Below are 9,004 nucleotides of genomic sequence, written 5' to 3'. Positions count from 1 at the left end.
AAAAAAAACTAGCCTCGTTCCTGTTAGTAGTCATCCCGGTGCCTCTCCCCCCTCAGCTTCTCTTAACCACCAATCTCTATGAGTCTGGATTCTCCTGCTCTGGATATTTAATGTAAGTAGAAAATACAAAATGTGGCATTTTCTTGAAAACTGGCTTCTTTCACATGTTACCAGAGTTCATTTATGTGATAACCTGGATCAATATAAAAAGTTTTATATTCCATTATTTATGGTCATTTTTTACTCCATTTTGTTTATCCATTTGTTAGCTGGTAGCAACTAGATTTCTTCGATTTTTTCTTTTGTATATAATGTTGTCCAATCATAAAAAGTATAATGAGTATATGTTTTACTTTCTCTTAGTTGTACATTTACATGCAGCTTTGTTGAGTCACATAGTGAGTGCATTCATTTAATATTTTGAGGAGCTGACCAGCACTTTGCAAAGATGATAGAATATTTTAATTCTGTCATGAATGTATAATGATCCAGTTGCTTCTGCAACCTCAATGACATTTGCCTTATTACGCATAGCTATCCGATACGGTGATGCTTCATTGTTGTTATTTCTCTAATGACAAATGACATTCAACATCTTTTTCCATAAAATGATGGGTTACTTTATGACCTTTTCATACATAGATGACATTGTACCTTGCATATAGCCCTCCCCTAACCACCTCACTTCCTTTCTAGATAGTCAGAATTGTTTTATGTGTTGTTGGCCATTTGTATGTCTTCATTACAGAAATACATATTTAAATCTTTTGCCATTTTAAATTCATTTTTGTTTTTGTAAGAGTTCTTTATGTCTTCAGAACGCAGGTCTCTTACTATATACATGACTTATAAATATTTTGTCTCATTCTATGGGTTATTTGTTCTCTTTCTTGATAGCATCTTTTGAAGCACACAGAATTTTGCTTTTATGTCTATGAACTCTAATTCCTTGTTTTCTTTTGTTGTCTGTGCTAAATTAGTCTTTACTTGATTTTTCATGCTTTGTAAGAAGACCACACGAGTTCCTTCGTGTGTGAGTGTGTGTGTGTGTGTGTGTGTGTGTGTGTGTGTGTGCATACTACCCTCAGGAATCCACCTTTGCACATCTTACACTGAAGCTTCTGCTGGCAGCAAAGCCTTTCACTGTTTTTCTCTCTGGCAGGGTCTTGAGAACATCTGCATCTAGGCACAGCTATATTCTTGGTTCTTTCATCTTCTCTGCACCTTTACCATGATTCTTCTGTGCCAAGGTGCCCATATCTTTTAACCCATCATACTTGGATCTTATTGAGGGTATTGGATACATAGACTAATTAATGTTACTCTTTAAACTGGGGGCTTTCTGTCCCTTCCTGATCTCTTCTGAGATTCCTGTTATGGCTAAGGGACATTGTACACATGAAGAGGTCTCACAGGTACACAGGAGGAGGTCTCACAGGTCTCTAAGGTGGTTTGTTTCTCCTCAACATTTTATCTTAATTTTCTTCCTCATTGGGCTAGATGTAAGTCTGGGGAACTGGTTTACATCTCAGTGTTATGATCCATTCTCCTGCCAGATCAAATGTGTTCTTTGCTCCAGTTGTTTATATGTGATTTTCTTTTATTCTGTGCATGTGTGTGTGTGTGTGTGTGTGTGTGTGAACTTTCTTGATGGTATTAAAGAGAGTAGGGCTCCCAAGGCCTCTCCCATTATTCTGAGGGCCTGTGATAGAAACTGTGAAGGAGATGTTCAGTGTCAAGGGCTGAGTTGGGATAGGAAGTCCTTAGCAGCTGGGGGCTTCTCTCTCACTCTCACATTCTTGCTGGGGTGTGTCAGTCCAGGGATCCTTACTCCTTGGAGGCCATGTAGGCCACTGCCCTGTTGCTGTAGCTGTATTCATTGTCATACAAGGAAATGACCTTTATGAAGTTGTCACTGGGAGCAGTGCCAGCCCCAGCATTAAAGATGGAAGAGTAGAAGTCACTGTTAAAGTGTCAAGAAACAACCTGGTCCTTTGTGTAGCCCAGGATGTCCTTTAGTGGGCCCTCAGATGCCTGCTTCATTATCTTCTTGACGTCATCACACTTGGCAACTTTCTCCAGAAGGCATGTTAGATCCATGATGGACATACTGTGGGTAGGAACATGGAAGGCCATGCCAATGAGCTTCCCATTCAGCTCTGGGATGACCTTGCTTACAGCCTTGGCAACATCAGTGGATGCAAGGAAGACGTTCTGGGCAGTCCTATGACCATCACACCACAGCTTTCCAAAGGGGCCACCCACAGTCTTTTGAGTGGTAGTGATGGCATGGAATGTGGTCAGGAGACCTTTTATGATACTCAAGTTGTCATGGATGACCTTGGCTAGGGGGACTAAGCAGTTGGTGGCAAAGGAAGAATTCCTGAAAATGTTAAGTGAGTTATCATACTTCTCATGGTTCATGGGCATCAGCAGAAGGGGTGTAGATAATGACCTTTTTGGCACCACCCTTCAAGTAAACCCCACCAGCCTTTTCCATGGTGGTGTAGATGTCAGTAGATTCTACAATATATTCAGCACCAGCATCACCCTGTTTGATGTCAGCAGGATCTTGCTTCTGCAAGATGGTGATGGCCTTCCCATTGATGACAAGCTTCCTGTTCTCAGCATTGACTGTGCTGTTGAACTTGCCATGGGGCGAATCATACAGGACCATGTAGATCATGTAGTTGAGGTCAATGAGAGGTCATTGAGAGAGAGTCCACAATTGATGGCAACAATGTTCACTTTGCCAGATAAGAAAGCATTCCTGGTAACCAGGCACTCAACACAGCCAAATCCATCTACTCCAACCTTCACCATTGTGTCTAAGGTACAAGGTTGGCAATGCTAGAAGATGTGGCTGTCTCAAAAACAGGGATAAGCAGAGCTTTCTTTCGATGTTTTAATATAGTGATAAGTTATAGTCTTTGTCTCATTATCACCAAATTCAAGCTTCTTGGATACAGGTTATGTGGAATGCTCTTCCCCTCCCACCTTGGACACAGTTTCCTAGATTTTTCTTATAATATGGAGTGTACTCTGGATATTTGAAATGATACAATGTTTACATCTGGAAATTCTATGTGTCCAACCCTAAAGTTTGGTGTTGTGACTTCCGTAGATGTAGTCTCATGATATTTCTAATTTCATTGTCATATGAAGATATGTGTGTCCCATTCCCCAAGGTCTATCTAATATTAGACAGGGGGTTAATAAATACATGAGTTCCCCCTTTGCCAGTGTACTGGAGAGATGCAAGCCTTTAATAGTCAGGCAGTTTATAACACACACGAAGTTTGTCACTTGTTAGGAACCTTGGCATCAGCTACTGGTGAGAAATGGGTATTATTCTGGGCTTTTTTTACAGACTCATGCACAGCTTTCTTCATATTTGTAAATTCCAAGGTCAGCGGGTATTTGTTGGAGTGATTTTTTTCCTCCTTTTGTTATAGCCTCTTTTTCCCTCTCAGCCCTGCCTCTCTCTGAGTGATTTTGTTGTTGTTGTTTCAAATAACTGCCTTGTTAAACAATTGTTGATAATGGCTTTTAAACAGGCATATGGATATAACTCTTTCCTATTAATTAGCTCTGATCCAAGACAACTGACAAACCCCATTAATGGTGTTTTTCCAGGGAGCCCTCAGCCTAGTTAAGAAGGGGTATCTCTCTTAGTTTTCTCCCCCATTCTGTCTCTTTCTAGACCTTGTCAACAATCCCCACCTCCAACTCTAGTTATCCTTATTGCAAAACTATAGGTTTTCAAAGCTGCACAAAGCTGAGAAGGAGGTGAGAACAGTCCTAACCCACCTTCTCAAAGTACGTCGCTTGCAATGCTTGCAATTCCTGAAGAGATCCCACTGCTTTTCTGAAATAAGTGATCCTCAGCTCTGGTCTGGTTTCTGTATTTTTAGAGAAGTCTATATTGATGTTTTTGCTAGTGCCCTTATTGTTGTGGATGTGTTTGGAGATATTGGCTCTGTCATTCTAGAAATGCTTCTCCAGGCAAAGTTAATATCTGAACCTGCATGTTACTAAGTTCATCATGAATCCTCTAAAGAGTGAGTTAAGAATGAGAGGAGAGGGTATTAAGGATGGAAGTTATATGTGCATGATAACTCAGGGTTTGATTTGTTCTTCCCTGCTTATTCGAGACCATTTGAGAACATTTGTAGCCAATTCTCCATACATCCTGAACAGAGAACCATTTTTCTTTTAGTTCCCTTTGTAGCGATACTTTATGATTTATTCCTGGATAATATTGAGTCCATCTGTCATTCATGACTACTGGCTGTGGTCCAGATAGATTATTAGACATATATCTAACTCAGGAGGTGACCAGACCAATCCAGCAAACTCAGTAACTTAAATGTCTGGACAATTAAGGTAACATTTGTGTGTGTGTGTGTGTGTGTGTGTGTGTATCTTTGTATTGTCAGTATTGGGAATAATTTCCTTTATAATTTATTCTTGATCCTTCTTTATTTTCAAAAACCTTTATTTAAAGAGAATCTGAAAAGTAGAAACAGCATAATTTTAAAAGAAAAATTTCTCTACCTTTTTGATATCTTTTAAATTATTTTTTTATATTTATTTTTGTTTGTGTGTCTGTGTGAATGAATATGCCACCTGTGTGCAGGTGCCAGAGGAGTCCAGAGAAGGTATCAGATCCCTTAGAACTGGAATTACAAGCTACACTACATAGGGTCTGGGAACTGAATTCAGGTCCTTTGGAAAAACAGAAAGTACTCTAAACTGAGTAGTGAGCCATATCTCCACCTCTCTTGATATCCTTTTAGTTGAAATATCTTTATATTTAAAGCATTGGAGGCTAATTGTAAGGCATGCATAGTTTCTGGACATGTTGCACATTAGTGACTAAATGTTTTATTTAATCATAAGATATCTGTACCATTTAACAGCATAAATGGCCAAAACTTTCTTTGAACTGAAAGCCTGGAGTTTTAGCTATTTCTTGTGATGATGGTCTTTCTTAAAATAAGCTTTAGAAGGATGCTAGACTCTATAAAGAAGTGTTATCCAAGGGACTTAGCCACTAGAATTTCATCATCCATATTCTTCTGGCTATTTGATGAAAGTCACACAGTTGTAGAACTGAGTGTTTATAACACATTTTACTTATTGTTGTTGTTATTTAACTTTTTATTGATTCTTTGTGAATCTCATACCATGTACCTCAATCCCACTCATCTCCTCATCCCTTCATACCTACTCTCTACCCTTACAACCTCCCCTTCAAAAGAAAAAAGTATCTTATTGTGGAAGCTGTATAATATAAGACATTTCTAAAAGATAAGGTTCTTGCTTTCTTGCTATGTAGCCCAGGCTAGCCTGGAATTCATAATCCCTTGCTTCTGTTTTCAAGTACTAAAATTACTGGTGTTATTAGACCGTTATACCTAGCCCTTTACAACAGCTGCCACCCTCAATGGGGCTAGAGGTAAAGCTCAGTCAGTCAATCATGCATTTACATACATTTAGAGTGTGTGTTTAACATGAGGCCTTGTATTCAATTCCTAACAATGACTGCCCTTCCAAAAACCAAACCATGTAATGAACAATAAATAGGATCAGGTTGGCCCAACAACAGAATGCTTGTTGTACAAGTGTAGGATCCTAGTTCAGATCCTCAACACATATAAAGAGCAGGGCACTGCATAGTGTTCCTGTAATCCCGGTATTGGGAGATAGAGACAGGAGGGCTCCGGGGCCTTGTTGACACCTAGTCTTGCCAAATGGGTGAGCATCAATGAGAGAACCTGTCTGAAAAGACAAGGTATAGAGTGATAAGATGTCAGACATAAAGTTCTGGCCTACCCAAGCACACCTTTATGCACACACCTGCACATGTTCACACTTACACACAGACACACAAGTTTCAGGTTTTTCATTGCATAATAGTTGACAAAAATTATCCTTTTTTGACAGCCTTTGTCCCCCTTACCTCAATGTTTATCTGTTTGTCTTTTGATAGTTTATTATTCACCCTGCCTTCTGACAAGGAGCACATAAAGTGTGGCTAGGCAGACCATGTTAAGGCACTAATTACCTCATTAGGAGAAAGCCTGTTCTTGTGCCAGTCTCCTCTGGCAATAGGATTCAGGAAAGAACACTGACCCTTCGGTAGTTCTCAGTTAACTAGCTTACAGGTCAACTTCCATTACAACAACAAATAGCAACACAGCAAAACCTTTGAGTAAAAATAAGACTTTCAGATCTCAAACAATGGCCTGCACATCACAAGCCATGAAATCCCAGGGCTACATGAGTATTAGGACTTTTTCATAATGGAATTTGACCTGCAGTCATGCTTGGAAACAGAATGGAGCTTTAGGAATGATTCTGTGCATGAATGGGAGAAGGAAAAGGCCTCATTTGTGTTTCTCTGAAATAGGCTATCAGCGAACCAGAGCAGCCCTCTAATAACATGATGAGTCCTTGTACACATCCAAGAGATTAATAAAAGCTGTTCATTGAAATATGAGCAGTTGCTGGAGCTCGTAGAACAAATGGCGGCTGCTAATCTCTGCCACTGGCACCTGAGATGCTTTTAGGAACTGTCTGCTGAGTGAAGAAAAGATTAAATGAAACTCCAACTTATATTTCCTAAGACTGTGGATGGGAAAAGATCCACGAGATCAATTTAACTTTCCAGAGAGGCAGCTTTTAATTACCAATGCGAACAAGTCCAGTCTTTTCCGAGTCTGCTGGCCAGGGTTCTGATGGCTGTTGAAGGTTTGTTTCCCTTTGGCTCTAGAGGTGAATAGTGGATGAAGGAAGCTGTGTTGTCACCAAGAACTTCAAAAACAGTTAATCTTGTGAGACCTAACTGAAGTTTTCTGAAAGAGGCCTTGGGGATTACATAAGATCTATAGAATGAAGAATCGTATCCTTCAGCTACTAAGTGACTGTCGTGGTCATCTCTGTTAAGACTTGGGGGGAGCTAACGACTGGCCCTCAGCTATTATGTAAACATAAAGTACCATCACAACCAGTAATAATAATAATAATAATAATAATAATAATAATAGCAATAATAATAAGCAGAAAATCCTTAAGGGTCACCGGCAGGAAATATAGCATATGGTGGAAAAGACAAGTGTTTGTAATATGGCCCTAGCAACAAATTAGATCTCTAAGCCATATTTTATATTCTTTATGGATAAAGATTCCCTGAGAGTAGATAATTTTTTTTACTTTGCAAGTGAGAAAATTAAAGAGACTTCAGGTATTTCATCTAAAAATCTCATAGCTATTAAGTTTCACTGTTAGAATTTGAACTGAGTCAATTTAACTCCATAAATCTTGCATGTGGAATGGGGTAGATGGCTCAGTCAGTACAAGGCTGCCTTCTAAGCATAAGGACTTGATTTAATCACCAGAACCCATGTAAAACTAAAACATCAAGGAACCACAAATGAAAGAGAGTGTTGTGCCATTTGTCTTTCTGGGTCTGGATTACATCACTCCACATAAGATGTTCATGTTTCGCCCATTTACGTGCAAAGTTTATACTTTCATTTTTCCTTACGGCTGAGTTGATTCCCTTGTATACCACACTTAGGTTGTTTCCATTTCATAGCTATTGTGGCTAGATTGACAATAAATATGGATGAGCAAGTATCCATTGAGTAGGATGTTGAATTCCTTGGACAAATACCAGCAGTGGTATAGCCAGGTTATATGGTAGGTCTATTTTAGCTTTTTGAGAATTCCTCCACACTAATTACTGTAGACTTTAGTTCTGACTCTGTAGATGTGAGCCCATAGCCTTGAGTACTTGTAGAAACAAGAAAAGTGAAAGGGGCCATGCTGAGGGCAGAGGGGAGTAGAAAGAGATCTAAAAAGGTGGAGAGCAGGATACAGCTGCTATGAAAAGGAAAAAACAGGAAGAGAGGGACTTAATCTGGGAAGCAGGGAGGAGGGATAAAGAACACTAAAGATGATTGGGAAAGTCATAGAGAAACATTATGTTTACTTAAAATGCATATGTAATATATAAAGAATATGTGTATACATATGTACATAATTTAAGTAACATTATGCCACTTGGAGTGATATTGCTTCTCCACAAACCATACACTTTCCCACACAAATCCTAGTGCCAGGCATGAGAAACCTCCCTTCGAACTGTTGGTCAGAAGAATCCAAGAGACTCCCAAGTCAATGCAGGCTGTTGAGGTCACCCTTGGATGCCATCCAGTACTTGAAGCTATTGTGAAAGACACCACACAGTTTGGCTACAGGGCTTAGAGAAACAAGCCGGAAGTGACCTGGAAGCCTCATTCCTGAGGACTAGCTCTCATACTATCTGAAGGTGCTGTGAAAGCCAGGGGGCCAGGGTAGGACCAACAATCCTATCCAGCAGTAGAGCCTGCAAACCTCAGCAATGGCCAGCAAGGCAAGACATCCCCAAGAGTGCAACATGGCACTTAGATCTCGGGGATAATGGACAGCTATCTAATTGGACTTGAGTAGACTTAAGGTCTACTCAATTTAAAGGAATTTATGCCTTCTTCTGTAAACCTAGTACTATTATAAACCTGAGCCCACTATCTGTGGCTGGGAAGGTCATGGACCCTATAGGAAACTCTGCCTCAGCCACTTTCCTAAACCAGTATAATTCCCAACTACAGTCCAAATACCTGTGATGCCCACAAATGAGTGCAGCTCTCACCCTCATCAAAGAAGCTTAATTTTGCAGCAGGCTGAGATCACTACAGGAATGCACAAGTAGTCAAAAGACAGAGGATAACTGATTTTGAGTGCCCAACCCCACATAGCCCAACACCCACACCTCAGGCTCAGAGGGCATCATGGAAGACTGTAAGATGCCTGCTGGGCGGTAGCCGTCTTCTGTATATGACTGGGAGCTGCACTTGTTTGTGAAAGCTTAACAACATCGTTGCCTAAGCAAGGCTGGCACAATGACAATACCAGTTAACACCCTGACTTTCCAATGTGATTAAGGGAAATCTCACAA

The 9,004-nt window shown here is 40.1% G+C and overlaps 1 protein-coding gene across 3 annotated transcripts in view; it reads left to right on the top strand.

Moving 5' to 3' along the window:
• Prickle2 (prickle planar cell polarity protein 2) overlaps positions 1–9,004 on the top strand; it is a 345,493-nt gene that overhangs the window by 147,317 nt on the left and 189,172 nt on the right. The window lies entirely within an intron of this gene.

The sequence above is a fragment of the Mastomys coucha genome, unplaced genomic scaffold, assembly GCF_008632895.1.
Source record: "Mastomys coucha isolate ucsf_1 unplaced genomic scaffold, UCSF_Mcou_1 pScaffold20, whole genome shotgun sequence".
NCBI lineage: Eukaryota > Metazoa > Chordata > Mammalia > Rodentia > Muridae > Mastomys > Mastomys coucha.
This window is presented reverse-complemented; position numbering and strand designations above follow the sequence as displayed.